This window comes from Dromaius novaehollandiae, chromosome 10 (genome assembly GCF_036370855.1).
Source record: "Dromaius novaehollandiae isolate bDroNov1 chromosome 10, bDroNov1.hap1, whole genome shotgun sequence".
NCBI lineage: Eukaryota > Metazoa > Chordata > Aves > Casuariiformes > Dromaiidae > Dromaius > Dromaius novaehollandiae.
Window position 1 is genome coordinate 11,390,131 of NC_088107.1, and position 22,346 is coordinate 11,412,476.

The following is a 22,346-nucleotide window of genomic DNA, read 5'->3' on the forward strand; positions in this document are numbered from 1 at the left end:
TTAGCAGAGTTTTTAGAATTCTGTTAGCAACAGGGCCTCACACAATTATCAAATAAAAGATGATTTCTTGCTCCAATGAACTTTCCATCTAACTGTCAGTCAGAAGTATCAGTCAGACAAGGATATATTGCTAACAAGCCAGTCAGTTATTTTGTTTAAAGACTTTTGTTTGAAGTCCACGTATCAGCACTGAGCTCACATTTGTTTGAAGCAGAGTTGACAATTACAGCTCTGCAAGGAATAAGATATACTCTCACATATCAAATGTGAAAACACAGCAGAATATGTGCCCATAACAGTTTGTAGTGTCTCTAGCTGAGGAATCATATCTTACTAAATATGATAGGCCAGATTCTGCCCCTGCATATGCCCCTCTGTCAAACCATTGACAATATTAAGTACAAAATAATATAAAGTGACACACAGATTAAGCATTTTTACAGCTTAGAAAGTGGTGAGCTCCCCTAAGAACATCCAGGCATTCTAGGCTCAACTAGTTACATCTTGCAGCTGCTCAATGCTCTTACTGCATAGAGTATACATATTACATAGCATGCAGGTGGCAGTCATATCCTATCACTATTGTAAAAACAGTTTATTAAGCACACGCAGTGTGACAGGAAAATGGAAGACAGCCAGGAATCGGATCTTACCTGGTGTTCCAAGCTGCTGCTTCACGGTCTCTTGCCATGCTCAGAAGTCCTATGCTTTGTATTTGCTTCAGGCCTAGAGCGTCAAAGTGTATCAGTTCTTTTACAAAGCCACACAGCATCAGTATGACATGTGAAACTAGCCAGTTCTACAGCTCTTTACACTTCGAATGTTTTCATGATATTGAGTCTTGTAAGAAAAATGTCAACCTGGCCTGATTCTTAAGCCTTTCACCATTGAATCAACTCATGTATGTCACAGATATTTAACAGTAACTGTAGAGATGGGTGAACCAGCTCGTGGAAAGTCCTGACCCCTCATGTGTTTGTTTCAAAAGCCCTCCCAACCTTCTCGAAAGTTCGTATCACATCAGTGGGAGTCTTATTCGTTTGTTACTCCTTGTTCATTTCCTGGTTGTCATGCTGCTCGTTGATGATGTAGTAAAGCCATCAAGTATCAAGCCCTTTACCTTAGTCGGTCTATATAGCATATTTATGAAACTTTGTAAGGTGGAAAAGCATACACTTAATGTGATGGACAACAGTCATTCTGCTGAAAGAGGCCAGATGGTTCATATGCTGAAAGTGAAAAATACGCTTACGTGCTTTGCTGAATTTGTCTTTTTATGTAACAAGTCACCTTCTTCATGCGTAGATTAATCCTGAGCGTGGGGTGAGGAAGCATGTTTTCGGACGCATGGGCCAGCAGTATATTTGCTCTCTTACTTAAATTTCTCTATATTCTCTGTGTTACCATTCCATCGCTCCACTTTTGAACTACTTTTCTTTCCAGGTTGTCTTCCCCTTTATCTTCTGCTTTCTTCTTTTTTGCTCACAGATTCCACCCCTCCAAAGACTTTGCTTTGTAACTTTGTCTTGTATAAAATGGGTTTAGTACCTATATATTATTATATAGTATTCTGCCTTGTATGTGCATGTATCACTGCCCAAGCAGAAGTAAATGCCCTGTGTGAAGGCTGGTGACTGCCTTGTTCTCTGTGGCTGGCAGGATATAAAGCCTGTCACTCTTAATTGCCAGCACAGATGACCTTTCAGCCTGAGTTTTGAAGTTCAATCATGAGATATGTGGTATTTTCCAAGCTATTTGCACATGTTTTAACTGAAGACTGTGTGTATGTGTATGCAGCCATGGGTCATTACACAAAGTGAAACCACCAGCTTGTATGTCGTAGGCCACCAAACAGCGACCAGCTGATAATGACTCTCCGTTATTACTAACCAGGGTCAAATTCATGCCAGTGACCTAGAAGGAAAGGGCTCCATATCTCATTACCAACGTTCTGAGCTTTCTAGTCCTACTGTGCGCTGAATTTACATGTTAAAGTAAGAGTATAAGTCACAGATAAAACTCAGGGAACTAAACCAGGTATTTCATTAAAAGACATGCATGTGTAATTACCAAATTAAAAGCCATTCAGTGCACATCAAATTTTTTCCACTCATAATCTCATAATACATTCTTAGCATTCAGACATCTTACATACAACAGCTGAATAACCTATGGACAGAAGTCTCTAGGTATTAGCAGGCTAGAGAAGCAGTTACAGTCTGTTGAGTAAATAAGAGACGTTTCAAGAAATCCCTAAATACTTTTTTATTTGATAGCCCTTAACTTTTCTGAGTGAGTCACTGTGGTCTGTTCAGTATATAATAAGACTCATAGAAGCCTCCCAGTGTGCATTTTAACACAAGAATAGGTATTTTAAGATGTTCCTAAATTCATATCAAGATAAACCAAAAAGCCTTAGGAAAATTTCTTTTTTTAAAATCCCAAGTCACTGTTAAGTGCATTTGCAAATATCAAAATACAAACCAATTATTAAAAAACTTAGGATTTTAAAATCTTTTTCTCCATTTCTAGTTCTTAAGCAGTAGTTGTATTTTCTGTTTTGGGATTATAACTAACTGTGACACAATTTAAAGACATTTAGACATGAAGAACTCAATTCTGCAGGATACCTGTACTGTGACACTGATCCAGCAAAAAAATGTAAATGCATGCTTGACTTCAGTGAGACTGCTGACTGCCAGAACCCCAAACATTTTAGGATTTAGTCTTAATAGGTCTGGGAATTTGGAGTCTTTAAGAGTGTAACTAATCTGAATTTTACAGGATGTAGAATAGATGTATACAGTCTGCTTTTTACTCTCCTTAGCTGATTAACAGTACAGAATCTTGAAGTGTAGGTCCCTACACCGTTTGTAAAACATTTCTAACAGTCTTAATGTCATCAAAGCACTCACGAAAGTATGAGAACTGACGGTTCCTAGAACAACAGTTATGCCATCAGTCATATCTGTTGAAACACTGAATCCCAAACTTGGGCCTAGGCAGGTAAGTGAAGGGGAAACTAATCTTGAATATTTTGTTCTACAATAGATTTGGATCGTTCAGTTTGCAAAGAGCACATTATTGAACTGTTTATTTGATCTCTTACGGCTTTTCTGTGTGTTTATAGGAGGTTATTAGCCAGCTTCAATGCAAAAAACATGCTGAAATATTGTTTCCCAATAAGTTGTTTTGCCTGAAAAGGGGTGGGAGGGGAAATAGCAATAGTAAGAAAACTCTTTGGATATGTTATTCCATGGCATGAGAGCAACTTTGCCAATCCCAGGTTTTCAAAAATCAGAAGGCAGTTCCCCAAAACACAGAATTGGACTGAACATCACAGGATTAATATCTATTTTTTATTTTGATTTACTTTATGACTTCTGAGACTTCATTTTTAAATGAAAGCTGAGATTCTTACTTAACCACAGAATTTTGGAAGCTGTGAGTTTAAGAGAAAAATTATATTGCAAACTTTATCTGCCTCTGCTTTCGCCCACTCGCTATTTCACAGCAACATCTTCTATACTGAAACTGTGAGGAAGGGTCTATACAAGCCATTTCACCAGGCCTGCACCACCTGGATTCTCCAACACACTGTGAACCACTGGGCTGCCAGTTAATGTAGCATTAAGTCTGCTTTGTGTTGATGAAGTGATGCAAAGCAAACTTAATGGACCAGTGAATCTGGTCCTGCACTGGAAGCCAGTAGCAATATCACCTCCAATTCTTAGTTGCACTAAACAGAAGCACATCTTCCTGCATTTTAAAAATATCATGGTGATTTATGAACACTGCTCAACTTCCCCCTGGAACTGCTCTAAGAGATGTGTCACTCATGTCTATAAAATGTTTTTCATTTTCAATGAAGGATTTTTTTTTCTTAGTTCCCCAAGAGGACTGGTACACTAAAGGTCTAATTCTATAATATGAAACTGCAGTGGATGCATTTGTGGAGTTGATCTCACGATTCAGTTACTGTAAAGGTTCACAGTGTAACACAGGTTACCCAAACAAACCCTGCTGTTGATACAGGAAGACATTTCTAGGATGGCGGCCTCCTATCTGCATTAATATAAACCAGATCCTGACACAAACTGCTAACTTTTTCAATTAAATCCAGGACATATATCACCAAAAAAAGTGAGATTATTTGGGTCATCCAGAGAGCTTTTGTTTGACTTATTCTATCAAGGACAATCTGTGAAGTCTGAATCTAAATTTGATGCATTTGAATTATTTTGCCTCTATATAAACTAAGCAGAAGAAATAGATGCCTTTTGCCTCAGAGGCATTTTGTGAGCCCAATATATGCACCTTCATGCTTGTGATCTGCCTATGATTATGTCTTAATAAAAAAAAATTGTGAATTGAACAACGAAATTCTCTAACACAAGAACAACATCACAAATTCTTTTTTTCCAAAGGCAAACAGAGAAACAGACATATCTGGTGATCAGGGGATGCTAAGCGACACAGGAATAAAGGCAGATACAAGGCAAAATGATGGCCAGGTGAATCAGCACTGAGTTTATTAAAATAACATTTGGATTTCTACCTGACAATTTCATACTATATAATGCTAACTTTGCAAACTTCTTCATCATAGCAGAAGACTTCAAAAATGTTTTCTATTTATTACCAGGCTAATTAATTACTCTGTGACATAAACAGAAGTCTACTACTTCTTCTATAAACAAATTACTCCTTTATAAATCCTAAATTTAAAAATGTATATGATTGAAAAGACAAATGTTCTAAATTGAATTTACCAACAAGTTCTACCTTGAGTTTTAGGTAAGAGTATAAGTAAGTTAATCTAGTTAAAAATAGTGCATTAAAGACAGTGATTCCAAGTGAACTAACCATAGTTGTCTGCTGATACAGGCGCAGTCCAGTCCTGTAAATATGTCTGTGTACACATACTGCTGTAAATCACATACTACAAATCAAGTAAGGCTGGAGAGAAATAGCTCAATAACATTGAATTCAAAGCAATTGAACTAACTTCATTAAGGCAAGCAGGTTTTCATAATTCTGCTCTACGTAATGTGCATCTTCCCAAATTTTTGCACATACAAGGCCATTCTTTGGCAACAGCCCTTCTTTTGAAGAGAAGATTATGGTTTTTAAATGAAAAATTATATACATACAGCCATAAAGATTACAGAGACATTAGAAATTTTATATCAAGCAACTTTACACTATAGTCTCTTTAGAGTTGGCAGACATGAAATGCTAACCTCAAAACTAAATAAAGGTTTGATACTGCTGTCAACTGAGGCATACTGGTACGCCAGTTAAAAATACATACACATACATATACATATGTATGCACATAGATGTGCATATACGTGTGTATATATATATACACACACACACACAAGTCTAGTACAACACTGTAATTTAGTGAGAAATAATATTATTTTTAGGCCTGAATATCAGATATGAAAAAACAAAGCTCTGAACAGCACTGAGATGTTGACTGTTGATTCCTACATTGGTGAATCAAGGCATCAAATACTTGTTTCACACAGAAATTAACAGCTGGAATCCTATATGAATTGATTTACATAGCAGAGTAAATTCAAGCATGGGATTACATTACTGTGTTGACACTGAAGATAAGTTTAATGTGCACTTTCAAAGCACAGTTTAAAGAATGTGTATGCCAAAAAAAGCCTGAATTTTGTGGGTCAAATGTGTAACCATTGGTAATTCCATTGATTACATGGACTTCTAGCAAGAATCCATATGAGTCACTTTTTCGAATAGATTGGCTAGTTCCCTCTGGCATAACAGACATCATTCCAAGATGTTGATCTTCTCTGGAGCAAACAGGTAGGAGCATCTGGACCTCAAATAAAATGCAGTTATACTTTCTGCCTACTTGAAGGATAAATATGTATTACTTCAGTTGAAAAACCGGACTCCATACCTTGTTCTCATTTATCAAGAACTAAATGAAACAACTAAATCTATTACAAGCTAGCTCCTTCAAAAATCCTTTCCCGAGTGCAGTATATGGGAATTCTGCTGCACATTTCCACAATGCCAAACCTTTCCCTTAGATGTTAGTATCGTTAGCCTTAGAGACTGTCCTAGTTTCAAAGTTATTTCCATGATACAAAACATGGAAGGAGAGGCAATGTGAGTATGCTGACATGTGCAAGTCTCCTTGGACCCATTCCTGGGATAGCATTATTTACAGTGTTTAGGAAACTATCTGGTTTCTGAATCTGTTTGTCTAGTGAGTCTAGTGAGTACACACCTAAGTGATACAGTAGCCTAGTCTAGTATTCAGGAAACATTGCTGTTTCTAACCTGATCATTCCAGTCTTATGCAACTGGGTTTTCTGTCTTTCCCACTAACTTTTGAATGTATTGGCCAACCTCAAACAAATTTGATAGAGGAGCAGAGATCTCAAAGATACTAAGCTCTGTCCAGCTACATGAAAACTGATGACTAGATGGATAACTGGCCTCATTAAGGGAAAAACAGCAACATGAACTCAAGAGTTCTGTTTTGTCTGGCTTACCAGCTGGACAATCAACACACATACAGCTCAGAAACAGCCACAGGACATGCTGCCTCCTGCCCAGCTAGTAATTAAAGATAGCAAAGAGACCTCAAGATACAGTGTATGGACAGCAAGAGAGGACAAGAAGGCACAGGTGGAAGCACAGAGGTCCTGTATGGAGGAATCCTGAGGTAAATGAGAGGAAGGAGGTGAGATTATTATCACAGAGCTATACAGAGACATAAGACTAAGAGGCAGAAGAGTAGGTGTTGACTGTTATGAGCATGACAAGAGTCTTTGTCACAGGAAAGGTATCTATTCGGTGGTTTTGTAATAATGTGTAACTCCTCTTTGATTTTTAAGGGAAGAATGCATCTTTGAGAGCCTGGTATCTATGGCAGATCTTCAGTCAGAAGGCAGTGGGTCTATACTTAATCATACAAATCAAAGATGAAGAGAGCGAAAGGTAAGACAATATTGCTTGGTGCAGAACATTTATAGCCAAAACCAGAAATTCTCTACAATGCACATTAAAGGCAAATCCAGCAGTGACCACACTATGCCAACCTGGCTACAAACTGCATCATTGCATGTACGCCCCCAGAAACAGAATCCGGGTCCAGAATATTCTGCAATAGCAAACTACAGTGTTTCCCACTGACATTCACTGCTTGTGGACATCATATACATAAGTGGCATAAGTGACCTTATGTTCTGTGATAAAAATACTACAGAACTGAACACCTCTCCAGCAAATATGTGAATATATTGACTTATTCAGGCATATGTTGTATAACCTATCTACAGTAGTCATAAAGCTGGAAATAAATTCCATATCCTCAGTTATGACAGCACTGTACATTTGCATGTTATGCTTTACTCTCTGATGATGGTGCATATTCTCACTGTGACCTCCAGTCATTAGTCTGCACTATGTGCTGAGCAAACCACAGAAAATCTGCTAAAATTACAAATGTGAAATTACCATTTTCAGTATCTATCCTTTTTGATACTAAACTTCTATAAAGCATTTTGTAATAGAGTACGCAAAAAATGTAGAACCAGATTCTTTGCTTTGCCCAAAAATCCCAGGGTGCAGATGAACTGTAGTGTATGGAGCATCACAAAGAAGATGGTACTGATCTTGCACTGGGTTTCTTCTGAGAATAATTCTCCCGATTTTGAGTGGGGCAACTGGGAACAAAACTGGGCCCTGTAGTCTTTGAATGACCTTGGAAGACATTTCTGATACAAGCTTCATGTTTTGGCAGACCCATGAGACTATCTGACTAAACAATAGGGACACTTTTCTTCTGATGCCTTAAATAAAAGCTAGCATTAAGTTATTCTCCCTAAATAAAAGGAAAGCTATAACTGTACAAATGCTACAGTATATGAGAAAAGAATAAAGACACGAGTTTTGATCTGCATCTCTGACTCATATTCCTGAATTCATTAATCTCACTGTACTCATTTACCTCTCTCCAAAAGTAAAAACTATTCTAAGTGAAAGATTAAGCTGCAAGTAGTAACATTTTCTTAAACTGGTTGCTGACAAATGCCATTTTATTGTCTTGTATACATTAGAGCACCCTGGAGTTGCTGTAAATTACGTCCCTCTATGTATATGCACCAAAGGTCTGATGCTTCAGCTGGTAACCAATGGACACACACACTAATGACACCACTGGAAGTGCTTGTATGAAAGTCCCTATTGAGGAGGAATTGACATTTGGAGATATCTGCCAGCTTTCTGATGCCCTTGTATCCCCCAAATGTTACACTCTGCTCTTGAACAGGACTCAGGAATTAGCCCCTGATTAATTTATCCTTCTCAGTATTTCTACTAGGCTCGTCAACATGATAACTTGTTAGGATGTGCTTAACTGCTTATTCAGTTGAGCGTTATTATTGCCATCAGCATTTTTTGTGGATATTTCAGTGAATTTACAATTAACCAGTGCACAGCTTGAATCCACAGATTCCTGGCATCTGCCAATAGCAATGGGGGGATGGGACTCTTCAACTCACAATCAACAGCACTAAGTACCACTACACTGCATAAAAACCTCTATTTTCCCATAGCAGTACATAAAGCATATCCTGCCCCTTTTTACAGTCTATTACATTGTATCTACTGTACCTCCCCATAATAAAGTAAAAATAATATCTTGTAACACTTTCCCTAATGAATAGCAGTGCTTCAAACAGTCTTTACTACTATAACTACAATATCTGTAATGAATTTAAGAAAATTAATCACGCTGTAGCTTAAACATTAGTAGTATCAGTCACTTAGGAACTAATTTGCAACAGACAAAAGGGCCTCCCGGCAGGTCAGGAGCACCACAACTCCCATTCAGCTCAATGAGACGGAGACTGTGTTTTAAGATGACTTTTACATATGCAAAGTAGGAAAATATGCATCTTCCATCTCACTTCATAGATTGTTTTCTTGAGAAAATGTTTAGGTTTGCAAGCTCTGTTCTAAACTGTATCAAAGCAGGTCATATTCTGACATACTTGTTTTTGGTGCTTCCTGATCCTTATTTGACTAACCAGGGAGTGCTATTTTTGAATCACGGCTGCAGATTTCATTTATGCAATCTCAGTGTTTTGTGCTTGCATTAATGAAATCTGTTAGAAGCAATCATCTGTGGCTGTGTCTTTTGCTTTTCCGTATCTTGTAGCTTAGCAGCATGTAAGAGAAAATATTTATACAGAACTACTAATGTAGGTGATTTTTGTCATAAAGCAAAACACATAGTCACAGAGCCATTTGTCCCTCTTCCTGGAACAAACTCCTGTTGCTTTCTAGATTGTGACTCTCAAGGCTTGTCAAGTCTATCCAATGTTATGTTTGTGTGGGTCTTTCGCCAGCTGAAAGTTAAAACCAGCACAGGTCATTGTGAAAACGTCCTGCCTGGGTTTTAAAATCAGATCTGGGGTTAAACTAAAGATTGTACCAACTGTATGTCTTAAATCCATTCATTCCATCTGACCTGCAAGTACACATCTGCTGCATGTTAGCCTTACCCTGCTGTCTGACAGTGGCACACATTTGAATCCTCATCATTTTGATTAAAGACTTGGTTTTGTTAGGATGTCATGTACAGTATATCAAAGGAGATCAGTAACCAGTCTGAGAGTCAGATGACGAAGAAAACAATCAGCACATGCACAGTTAAGCAGAGTTTCATGAAAAGAAGGCTTAATGTAATGAGTCATAATTTGGAAAAGTGTCCGTAAGTGGTCTCAGCATTCAAAACTCATGGTGGACAGTTTAGGATTTTAGAAACAGTTACTAAGTATGGATGTGTGACTACAAGAGATGTGCTGTCACCGGTTCTGGGTTACTCCAACTACGAATTGGTTATCTCGGATAATCATATTGTATACCATTCAGACTGAATGCTCAGGACAGGAAAAGCATAGTATATATCAAAACATTTGGTAATAATTTCTCTAAAGGTATTGGGATTTGTCCAGCTGTTCAGTAAATGAATCTAGATTAGGAAATCGTCTTTCCTTTAATCAATGGATAATGAAGAGCATTTGTTCCTGACTTGTAAGATTATCCAAAATACTAACTCTGCCTTTGTTCAGTAAAAAATAAGACTCTTTGCCTTACTACATTAAAAAAAATCTGTTTTCTGCCTTTCTGACTAATTTCTGGTTTTAGTATCTTAGCCCATTATATTTTCTACTTGTGTTTATTAGTGTACATGTGAGCTCATCTGTGTGGGTGTGTCAAGATCATTATTAATCATAATAATGGCAGGAAAAAGAAAGAAAACGCCTAAGCGCACTGAAAAAGCAATAGTCTTCCAGTAAGTTCAAGGACTGCTAGGATTAAGGTTTGGCTGATCTGAGCCACCTGTTCAAGTGAATGCAAAAGATGTGAATATGGTTCCTGAAGAAGAGGGCAAGGATTAGCTAGTCTTGGGAAAAAGAGATATCCAGACCTTTGCAGAGAAGAAATGGTCAGTGTTAGCTTAGCTGCCAATCCTACCAAAACAAAATGAAAGGCCCACTTTTCATAACAGCTTCTTTAATGGTTACCTCTCTACATGTGTTTTTGTCATATTTAAAGAGTAACAATTATTTATGTAAAATCTTTACATAGGTATCTATATTCCAAAGCTGAACAGGAAAATTTGCTATGAATCTTGTAGTTAACTTTAAAACTGTGTGATTAAATTGACTAAACTGTTTTGAAAATAGAAATCCATGTTTTTAATGAAAAAACAGTCCTTTTCATTATATTATTTCAATATTTCATGATACCAGTTCTAAGATACGTAGTTCATAATCACTTGAGCTATCCACTGAAGGATCAGACTTTTATCCAATATACATATGGCATCTGTGCCTTAAGGCTTTGGGTTTTAGAGTCTGCAAAGAAATGCAGTCAGGCATAAAGAGGACTGACTACCTGTGACCAAGAAACATGTGTTCATTAAAGAACACCTCTGCAGGAGGGAAATAATGGAGCAGCTGGTAAAACTGCATTGGGGTGGATTTACTTGGGTCACTATGTTAAATGCATTTGGAAAGATAAAGAGCAGCTTCTTGCACACCAAGAAAGATATTACATGAACACTCCTACTAACTGGAAAATTCTGATCTTGTACATACGATTAATGTATTTCCCAGGTTTCCTTTTAAAATCATCTGTGTTGTTTTACTGCAGTTAAGGGCATCCTGTGTTGTATCTTCTACACTGACATCAGCAGAGAATTTTCCATGGTATGCTAGAACTTGTGCATGATCTTCAGCAGGAAGCTATCACTTGGTCCTGTAAGTCATGTGCTATTTATTATAAAACCAGAATAGGAACTGTTATTTTCACAAGCAATTATGTGAATGGGGACCACAAGCCCTACTGACTTTCAGTAAAACTCACCTAAAACATTTAGGTATTCTGTTAACTTATTAACTTATTGCTTCAGTGGAAGTTCTTTGCAAAGATCGGCTCGACATCCATGCAAGTTAAGAAAATGTTATTTGCTGTACTGATGACCCCATCATATCGTAAGTGACTTCTGACCTGTTTTGCTTCTGTAGGCTTCACTGCCCCAAAAGAGGTCCAAGCATCATATTAGCCCAGAATCCATAGAGTAAAAGGATGTCTGCAGTAACTTATTTCTCCGTTAGCACTTGTTCAAGCTCTGTTAAATCATTTGCTGTCTTGAGTCACTGGAGTAAACTCTGGAAAAAGGCAGATTTCCCTTTAGTCAGCAAAGTTCCTTTTATTGCACATTGCAAAAGAACTTAAGTGATCTTTATTGCAACGGACAGCATCAGACAGCATCAGAAATGATAATGTTGTTTAGGGCTCTGTTATTGACTATGGCAAAAGTACCTTCATTAATTCCTCCCCCCCTCCAAGTTTCTATTTCTTGAGTGACTTGGGTCAAGTGTCTACAGTGTGGCACACCCCTCAAGCAAATATTCCCAAAATATTGGTTTTTTCAGGGTTTTCCATTTCATGTCTTGGTCCATTTTGCTCTTAATGGAATGTAGAGAAAACATTTTTATATGTGAGATATTTTTCAGTTGTCTAACACATTAAAGTCTCTGCATGTGCATTTTCTATACTAATGCACAGACAAATCACAGATTTGTCTTAGAAATACTTATTCAGGAACATATGCAGATGCAATAACCAATCTACATTCAATTTGACCAGTGTACAAAAGACACATGCTTGTACTCAGCTATTCTATAAGCTGCTCCTTTACATCCATGTAGGACAGGTGATAGCATGGCTGTACAGGCAGCAGGAGAAGCTCTCCCTCAAAAAGGAATTCAGCGTAGTTCCAGTTAAAGAATGAGGGGATGAATCAATTCTCTCTCATTGTTTCTGGGAGATTCGTGGAATCTATTTCCATAAAAAGGACATTATATCATGAAAATGAGCCTAGTGAGTCACAGCCAAAGTCCATCCTCCCCATTATCCTATCTTCAACTTAAATAGATGCCTAGGGAAGAGTACAAATAGGACAAGTTCTCCAGTACACAATGCAGTCTCAGTGCTGCTAATACACTGCATCTGAAAGCTAATCTTTGCTTAGTTCCTTTCTCAGTAAGCACTGCCATTTACATTTAATCTGATTTTTTTCCCAGTTTTTACAGTTTCATGCCTTTTCACTTTAGCAAATGGTAAAATGTTTTAGCTAGAAAGTTAAGAACCTACAATAACAAAAACGTATACTTACCATTAACAAAGCAGACTGGCAGAAACCAAGTGCTTTGTAAACACAAACTCCACGATACTGTGAGATAGTATGTGTCCATAAACTACAGTTTGCCATTTTTTTGGTCTTTTGTCTCACTTAGGGAAAAAATGGAGCTCTTTCAGTATCATGTTTATTGAAGCCTTATTAAAACAGAGACCTTCAAAGGTTTTGCACTAATTCTCCCACCTGGTGCTTAGCCAGCAGATGGGGCTATTCAAGTCACATGAATGAAATAGAGAAACACTGTAATTTTAAAATTAATGAAACTCTCCAAATAATAAAGGACAGAATAAAGTATACTTTATAGCTCAAAACAGATTTGGATGCATTCAACAATACAATAATTTATTATATTTTTTAAAACAATGTGCATTGTTGTAGAGTTAACTAAAGGTATTGCATATATTCATTTCTTTTATAAGGGGCTGATCTTTTTAATTTTATTTCCTGGGACAAATCTCTCTCAGACAATGAGTCCCCACTTATGTCAGTGTGTTACTTCTTCAAGTAAGAGCTACAAGAGTAAAGGTATCATGACTGGACACTAAGTACTAAATCGGTTTAATTTCAATGTTTTGAATTGCCATGGGAATAGCTCAGTTCCCATCAAGTTATGTCTTGTATAGATAGCAGTCATGCTTCTCTTTTCCTAATGGTGCTACCATCACTCCCTTCGCTGCTGACTATTGTTCAGGTGTAATTATAATGTGCCTACAGAAATCCCATTAAATGTCTACCTTTTGTTTGTAAATTATATGTATTGTAAGGTTTATGAACAGATTTATGTGTTAAAAATTTACAGAAGAATTCTAACTAAAGAGTTAAGGTCCACTGGAATATTATTTTTCAGTAAAAAAAAATAACAAAAGTAGCAGCCATGTGAGTATTTTAAACTGGAGATTTGGGTCCTTTCCTCCAGCTAAACCAATTCTGCTTTTCAAACATTACAAAGGACAAGTGAGCATTGCCCAAAGGCTGTCAGTCTGCAAGCAACACAGCCAGTGAGCAATTTATTAATTAAGGGCACAAGAGACATGTCATCCAGCTGCACATTTTGCCCAGACCTAAACCCAAAAATGCTGTTAAGGACCTGAAGTTCTTGAATTGCTCCTGACCCTACCCAAAATACATTGCTGGGGTACAGTTTTGTTGCCAATGTTGATCTGAAAAGTGACAAGAGGGGAAAGATGTTTCTTGCTGTTTAAAAGGAAAAGTTCCATCTGCCCAGAGATATGAAACTGCATAGGACATTGAAGAAAATAAAAAGGTAAAGGAGAAAAGAAGGGACATACGTGCTGAAGTATGAGGTCATCCTGCTGTCTTAGCAATCTTGTCTGTCTCTTTGTATCACTGAACTTGTGTATTAGTTTTCCACACACCTTATGTCTGGAAGGGTAGGATTAACACTGGCTGAAGGGTATATGGCCCACAAAACATTCAGACTGCCCAGCTGTGCAGCAGCCTGCAGCTGAGATTTGGTAGAATTCTTGCTTTTATAAAATTAAAGCTATCAAAACTGTTACCTTCTTTCTGAAAAGGCAAGGATTACACACGAGAGCTTTAAACCCTGCATCTAACATTTCTCTCTGAGTTTCAAAACAATTGGCTTTTATATATCAATTAGCTTTTGTATATTTGCATAGAATGAGATGGAGAATTAGGTCCACTAAATCTGTAACTAGCACACTATTAGACATAACACCAAACACTAACTCTTCTGTAGTGTACTAATTTTTACCTCACTCTGTAGCTGAGAAACATGGAAATGCTAGTACTGGTACATCAAAGCACTGGAAAAATTTAATCAACGGCACCTTCAAGCTATTATGCATATCAAGTGGCAAGATAAAATCATGAATAACAAAGTTCTGCTAAGTGGTTGCACAAACAGTGTTGAAGCAATCTTATAAAAGCACAGTTTTGCTGGACTGGACATGTCCTCCGCATGGAGGACATCAAGCTCCCAAAGGAAAAAACGTGTATTAAACTTTTAATGTGTGAAAGATCAAGAGACTGACTGAGGCAGGAGTAAAAAGATGCCCTGGAAAAAAAGAAAAAAGAACCTCACCCATTGTGTCACAGGTAGCAACACATGTGAAGTTGCAATGGCAAACAAAACATGTTGGCGAGCCCCATTAACATCTGCTGCAGAAAGCTTGGAAGAAAGACATGCAAGCCAAGAGGAGGATAGGGTAACTGGCAAGCATAGAGAATGTGAGAGTGGGAGCATGTGCATAGAAGCTGCAGAAACAGCCAGCAAAGATGATCCCAACACACGGAAGTTGATGTCACAGAAACAACTTCTTCTTTTGTCTTCAGAACAACAGGCATCAACTGACGATGACAACTTCACATTTGGACCTTCATGCCAACCCTTAATCTGTGCTGCAGCAGCTAATGTTATTCTTAGAGCTAGGTAGATTCTTGCCTAAACAGAAGTAGCCTAAAAAGAGTCGTGTTCACTTCAGCTCCATTAAAAAGTGTGGGTGGGGTGAAGTACATGGGAAAGAGGCAATCGTGAAAATGATCCATAAGGAAGTTTGTTTCATGCTTCTAAAAAGGATTTGGCAATACGGGATTGGGGATTTTCTGATTAGGGAAAGGTCCTATTGTTAAAAAAAGACCTTTTGCACAGTAGGTTTAAGGGAGGAGGGGGTTCATCAATATCTATAAAAGAAATCACCCATTTTTTGCATTTTCTCCTTTTCCTCTGGCAATGCCTGCTCCATTTCTTTGTTACTGAGCTTAGGAGACTTTTACTTGCACAGCAGACATGAAAGAAGGACATTAAGCTCACGTCACATCTGTGAACATGTTGCCATGTCAACAGGCAGTACTTTGTGGCTTAATTATTGATTGACTCATGTTCCTTTAGGACATAACACAAGCAATAACAGCACACTGAGCAGCTTTTCTAACTTAGATACCTATTTATGCCATAGAAGAGGTGTGGCACTTCTAACCCAAGCATGGCTAAGGTCTGTATCTGAGTCTGATTAGAAGACCCTTTACAGTCATCTTGCATGGAGAATAGGACAGTCTCAAGCACACATAATAATCACAATAATAAGGAACTGGGAAAGAACCTGTCTGTAAGATCAAAATCCCTAGCCTTTACAACTCAAGCTGAAGAGAAGCTCTTTTAGATAATGAATGTATTAATTCCTACAATCACTCAGTTATTCTCCAATTAGACATAGCCACCAGAACAAGTTATTTCCAGGCATTAACTGTGAAGTAAGCAAAGGTAGGAATTTACAGTGCATTACCCAACCCATGGTAACTATTCATGTGCACACACTCTGCACACTGTGGTGGGTACAGGGTTCCTTAACTCCCTTTCTTTGAGCAGCAAGCTACCTAAAATTGCGTTATGTTTACCAAGATGCAAGAGCATGCACTCTAACAGTTACCTTGGAGTATCGAACACCCTACAAAATCACCACTCTAACTTGCTTCACAGGAATTTGTTCCCATAGTTTTATGCCAGTTGTATGTCTATATGCACAAAGCAAGGGGATCACTAACAGGCAGAGAAGAGCATGGAGTAGTTCCCAAAACTCTCAGTAATGTGTGGGGAAGATAAGCAGAATGGGAAGAGAGGGGTAATATTTTTTAATGTGACAGATCTGAACCTGATCTGTTTCACAGCACAGTAAATCAGGATTATCTACACTGAAGTCTTATGAAGTCTCCTTTGCAAGAGTAAATTCTGATCCTCTATCACAAGTGTAGTCAGGCAGGATTCTTAGGCACTCAAAAACAAAGAAAAAGGGTAGGGTCTCATTTTTCAAAAGAGGGTATTTAAACCGGGTATATAGTAAAAGGCATGTAGGAATGCAAGATAGATCTGTAGTCTAAAAATACATATATATTCTTTTTTACCATATAGGCAGTTCCTTTGAGAATTTCATCTATCACTTAAGATTTTAAGCTTCATGTGCTGGGAAGTAGATGTACAGAAAGAGGCAGCCAGCATCTTGGACATCCTTTTGATGTGTGTGGTCATGTTCACATCTTGCAAAGTTTAATATTTCAAACCCAAGCTGTAGACATAGTGGTTCTCACACTCACTCAATTTGTCACTGCTATACCATTATCTATATGCTATGGGCCAAAATGAGTGCTCTACGCAGCTTAGTTCCTTTACTGTAACATAAAGAAGTACTTAAGATACCGCACTAAGTTAGGAGTTAGTCCTATTTCATCCAAGAAAGTTTTAATTGGCAATGTTGCACCATCTTTTGCAAGACTGTTTAAGACCATGGACAGTTAATTGTTCTAAATGTGCACTTCTAAATCACTTATATATATAAATAACATTTCTTGCATCTGCATATCAAAGTTAAACCACAAGATATCATTTTACAATAAGCTTAAATCTCTCTTCCGGTTAGAACATATTTGCATGGAAATGCATTTGACACTTGTTGAGCTGGCAATATTTGCTCTTCAGAACATGACTTTTCTTTGGAATTTACCGTTGTTTCTTGTGAAGTACCTCCAATTCAGAAAGCTGGTCTTATGATATGTTAACTCATCAGATCTACTGATTTTACTGTGACTGGGACCACATCTGTCCAGGGCTCAGAATCTCCTCTATAAAAACCAGAAAGATAACACTTCCTTTCTTCTACTCTTGTTCTGTAGTGTCTACTTCGCTGCAGGGACAGTCTCTTAACATATACAGTGTTCAGCACACTGGGATTACAAACCCTGTTAGGGCTCCTTAGCACTACAAATGAACGATAACGAGCCTATTTCAGTTTCAAAAGACTACATCCATCCAAGCCATTTATGTAAACAAGTTAACTTCATATACAGAAATGCTGCAGCCTTACAAATTCTGTTTCTCCTAGCCTGTAAAAATGACATTTTTAGCTCCTAATTGTTCTTGCTTAGAACTACTTTTCAATTTAATGAGCCAACTTTTCTTCTGCCCCTTCACTCCCCTCTCTTTAAACATTAATCTCGTGGGTAAAACATTGTCAAATGACTCCTGAAAATCTAAAAATATAATGTCCACGGTATACCCTATCTTGGCAGTGTTATCTTCAAAGAGTTCCAGAAGGCTAGTGAAGCATGACTTCTTTTTTCCTAGACCATGTATATACACCTAATCAGGCTGAAGGATGCTTTTACTAGATACTCCTTCTCCTAATCTGTTAAAATTCTTTCAAATATCTTCCCTACAGATGAAATTAACCTAACCAGTCTGTAATTCCAGATGCTAAAGTCTTTGTTAAAGAAAGCACAAAGTGAAAGAAAATAATGATACAGAAGAGCATTTAATTTGTGAGGGCTTGACATATGCTGCTACTGCAGCTGTAATAGAGTGAGAAAAGTCCTGGTTTACCTCAGAAAATGTTAGAAGTCAGTATGTCACAGTGCCTCAAAACTTTCTTGTTTTTAAACACTGGAATTATACTGACCACTGGCCTGTTCTGACAGAGCCCTCCCACTGTCTAGGCCTTCTGAGCATGGGCACAGGGGAGACTGGAAGAAGTCTGATTCGCATTTTGTATAGCCTGAAGAAAGCGGAATTCCAGAGTACTCTTTTCTTGCTATTTTAGTGAAAAACAGCGCCAGGAAAGGAACAGAGCCATGGACCCGGTCTCCCCAAAACCAATCGGGACACTCATGCGTACACAGCAGCGGACATACAAAATGTCTTTTGCGCTTTTCTCTACATTGATAGAGCTTGACATATTCACATACCTTAAGGAAAAATAGCACTAATAAATGTTTTGTTATGCCACCTTTTTTCTGTATTTTATATGGTCCATTGTATGCTATGACGACCCAACAGCCAACCACAGAATGACAAACCAAGAACTTGTTGTTTGTGAAATACCTGATTTCACCATTGTCATTCACATTTATGGCCTCACAGACTGAAGAACCTCTCGACTGGTGTGAGACAGAGCTGTAGCTGGGGTGGCATCACTAACCAGTTGTTTAGCTGAAGGTCAGCACAACCTTGCAAATTCTGCCTCACAGTAAAGGGACAAGAGGAAACAAGATGAAACAGAAGTGAAATAGCACCGTATCATTTTCGGCAGTATGACTGGACTGTTTATTCTCTTACAACTGGACACACGTCCTTCCTTTCTGCCAGCTGCACTGAGCTAAAATGCCAAAATCACAACACATAGCAGTACGAGGTCGCCGTGGCATTAGTTACATTTTCTATTCAAAAAATATTACTTTGAGATACTGTTTATTCTACTGAATTTATATACTGACATATGTAAAAAAAATCATGAAGATTCCTCTACCAAAGACTCATGCAGCAAGACTCTTTATGATAAGAGTGGCTCAATAATTATGTGCAGCTGGCATGGATCACATGACTTTCTTCCCAGTGGTTAGAACTGTGATTACTCTTCGGTACATTTTCCAAAGAATTTAGAATATAGATAATTTATAACCTTTGTTTACCAAATGCTATCATTAATGATTATTATGAAGTTACAATATAATAATTATTATGCAACAAGACTGATGTAGTACAGAGCTACTACTGTACACTTAATCATTCTGATAAGAACAACTTTTCTTCTTTTTTAGTACAATTCTAAACGAATTATGGGCAAATGTTGCTTCTCCCATATTTAGTATGTAGTAGCATCTGAGAGGCTACAACTCAGCAAAATTATCACAGCTTAAGAAGAGAAGGTTCTTAAACACAGAGGGTGAAGGGAGTCAGCAGATAATCTGATCTGGGGTCCAGAATGTCTTCTTGACTACTGGGGTTTGCCATGGGACTGTGTCAATGGACTAAACACAGGAGTGAGAATAAAAAGTAAGGATACATAAGAAGTTGGACAACATAGGCTAATGATGTCTCTGGCCTTAAGTTCTATGAGTCTATGTGTTTTTGCTTCACAAATGTATTTAGTCATAATTTAGAGTCAAAGAGCCTGAAAAAAAGAATGCTACATTCAGGTTTGAGTTTAGCATCGTGTAATATGAATCTCTACACAACTATAAAAAGGTTCCATGTGATTCTCGAGAGAATCTTCTAGAGGTACAGCTCCCCATTTTTTCTTAAGCCAAATATAAAAATTAACTATCAACTTTAGAGACCTATTTAGAATTTGATGTTATGTTAAATACCCTACGAAGTCCAGTTACTCTCTCAAATCCTTTCAAATGAGTCTTCCCTGGCTCATCAAGATCCTGATTATCAGATAGCAGTTGTGTAAGTCTCTAGGTCTGTCGTATCAACCAGCTGTGACTGTTGCCTATTGAGATTTTCTTGGACAAAATGAATGACTCAATGCCTCTTTCTTTCCTGGCACAAAACTTGGAGGTGCGGTCACCTACTTCAGCATGTTTCTGTTTAGAATAACATTCTCTCACATGATGTCTGGGAGCATAAAAGAACTTCTTTTGTGATGCTGTTGCTCCCTCTGATCATTCTTTAACATTCTAAATATTCCTGATGTCATTTTCAGAAAAGCCAAGAGCTTTCATGAGCTCAAAATGAAATTTTTATTTTGTTGGACCTGTTTCTGCAAACAGATACCCAGGATACCTGGTTCCTATGCTATCTGCTTCTGACGAAGAACATTAACTAGGGACTTGCTGTTCTTCAAGAATATAATTAACTCACAGTTTTGTCCAGGAAAAAATCTCTCCTTCAGCACTGCTTAACCCATGCAGTAGCCCAGACTGAACTCTTCCAACCAAGAAGTGTTTGCCTCCTTTTCCAGCTGCCCTAAAATGAGTGTGGAGGAGATGTCAATGTGCCAGTCTTTTTACATTTCTTCACACTGAAAGAGAGAATATGAATAATCCTGGCAGGATGACCCAATATATTGCACTGAATACTTTATGTGGTTAATAATCAGAAAGACCTAGTTCTAGAGAAATCCACTCCACTGGGGTCCTGAACGGTCAGTAGTTAGCAACAGGCACACAAAAGACAATTCGATACAACTCTCCTGAAAGCCTCTTAAAAGCACAGTTTCCAAAAACAGACTGGAGCTCACTCTCCTCTGCTAGTTTCTGCTGGCTAGCCAATTTGTGGAAGTAGATCCATTGCTCTGCCTTCATTCTACCTCCTTTTATTGATCATGCATCCTTTGAAAAGTAGAAAGAACACACTTGGGGATTACACTCTGACTACACCTCAGGCAGAGCTCTGGTGAGGAGACTGCTTGCTAGCACACACACCTCTCAGTTTTAACATATGCATGTTTCAAAGTAAACAGAAGTGCTCACAACATATTTGCATTCCCAAATATTCCCATTGATTTCAGAATACCAGAAACCAGTATTCAAAAAACAAATACAAAAATGGGCAAAAAATGCAAGTAAGCATCTTAAACATCCCATTTGATTTACTTTTTGTGGAAGAACTTTCACAGCTGGTCGCAGTCCTGAATTCAAATTCTTGCTGTCCAAAAGGGACTCTCTAGCTGGGGGTTTAACACAGTACTCTACCATAAAGGAAACACTAGTTCACATTCCAGCCCTTTTAACAAATGGAATGGAAACTGTATATACTTCTTCCACGTATAAAATTAATCTCTTCCTAGTGCTCACTGGACTATTAGCTTGGCAGTCTTTCAGCACTAGGCTTTTAGAGCATCAACTCGTTTCAGAAAAGAAAATAATGAGTCTTTAAACTCCTGTTTATAGAATTGAAGATTCTTTGATTCTATTTCAGAATGATGATGATCATGACATAAAACAGGAGTGTTGTGTGTTTTATTTACAGTAGAATGAATTGTCTATAAGATCTCTATTATTCATATGTATTTTAAACCTTCGGAATTTGAAAAGACCAATTTACTCAAAGAACAAACATTTTGGCTTAGTTAATGCCACTATTTTGGTAACGATACGATAAACACTTATAAAAAAATCATTTAAAGAATTTGTAATTCCCACATTTTTATTGCAAGACTAAATACAGAGTAGTAGTAACTCCACTTACAGCATTAAATCAACATGACTTTTTTCCCCAAAGCTGCTTGTTCTCTGAACAGTTATAACAACGCATGGCATAAAATAATTTGCAGTGCAGGTAACACAAATATCTTAATTTTAAAACACTTTTAAAAAATCTAAACCAGATTTAAGCAACAGTCTCATACTACCTCCTCAGTTTATCTGCTGTAATGTGGTTCATTTCATATTTTTGTATGATTAGTAAGTTGATCCTGTAAACACTTTCTCATGTGATTAACTATATCTGGTTAACGCTAGTAGAAATAATGTACAGTGATGATTGTTAGGTACACATTATTTAACAAATACAATTGTAAAGGTGTAACTGTAAAGTAACCTGTTACTCTAGCCAAAAAAAACACTAAATATTTTTGTGAAAAGATGCTAATACAACTTTCCCTATGTTCTACATAGATGTCATGCACAAATGTAACACGTATACGGTGTATACAACACAAAGAATACGTGGCACAGTCTCTTCTTTTACACATACTATGATCCACATGATCCATACCTTGGAGCCAGCTGGTATTTGCCCTTGGGAAGATAAAAGGAAATCAGCCAACTATTTGCTTTTCAGTCCCTGAGCCCACTGGGAGCCATGGAAGCCTCTGAAAGAAGA

At 37.6% G+C, this 22,346-nt stretch overlaps 1 long non-coding RNA gene across 1 annotated transcript; it reads right to left on the bottom strand.

The window, feature by feature from the left end:
- Positions 1–661: 661 nt before the first annotated feature.
- LOC135329386 (uncharacterized) lies at positions 662–22,331 on the bottom strand. Its single transcript, XR_010390846.1, has 3 exons — positions 22,239–22,331; positions 20,382–20,541; positions 662–726 (listed from the first exon to the last, which is right to left on the bottom strand). It is a non-coding gene; the product is annotated as an uncharacterized LOC135329386 (long non-coding RNA).
- Positions 22,332–22,346: the final 15 nt, after the last annotated feature.